This window comes from Galeopterus variegatus, unplaced genomic scaffold (assembly GCF_000696425.1).
Source record: "Galeopterus variegatus unplaced genomic scaffold, G_variegatus-3.0.2 Scaffold4989, whole genome shotgun sequence".
Classification (NCBI taxonomy): Eukaryota; Metazoa; Chordata; class Mammalia; order Dermoptera; family Cynocephalidae; genus Galeopterus; species Galeopterus variegatus.
The window spans coordinates 169,884-170,368 of NW_007731100.1; positions in this window are offsets into that span (position 1 = coordinate 169,884).

The window sequence follows — 485 nt, forward strand, 5'->3', positions numbered from 1 at the left end:
CCCCTAACTGATTTCTGGTGGGGAGAGGGGAGCCCGGAGACCTCTCGAGCTACATTGAAGTTACTAGTGAGCTCTCCCGAAGGGCCGACCCGTGTGGGGGGGAGTCAAAGAGGAATTGTGTGCTGAGGGACCCTCCCCCGAGGAGTTCATGCCCAGCAGTCGGAGAGTCAGGACACCTGCTGGGTAGGGCGGGGCAGGGCACAACTTTGACGACTCAACTGAAAGTCAAGGTTTGTAGAAGACACGTTCAGCCCTGTCCTGAGCACACAGAGTGGGGAGGGGCCCGGCAAAAGGAGGAAGAATCTCAGAAATAAATAAAGAAAGAAAGAACAATTACACACCCTGCGGGAACCCTTTGCAAGACTCAATAGCCCCATCTACTGTTCACAGAGTGTGAAAACGCCCTGATAGCGAGGTGCAGAATACACACACCTTACGAGACTTGAATCAGAGGTCCAAGATCTGAGTGAAAATCCCTGCCAAAA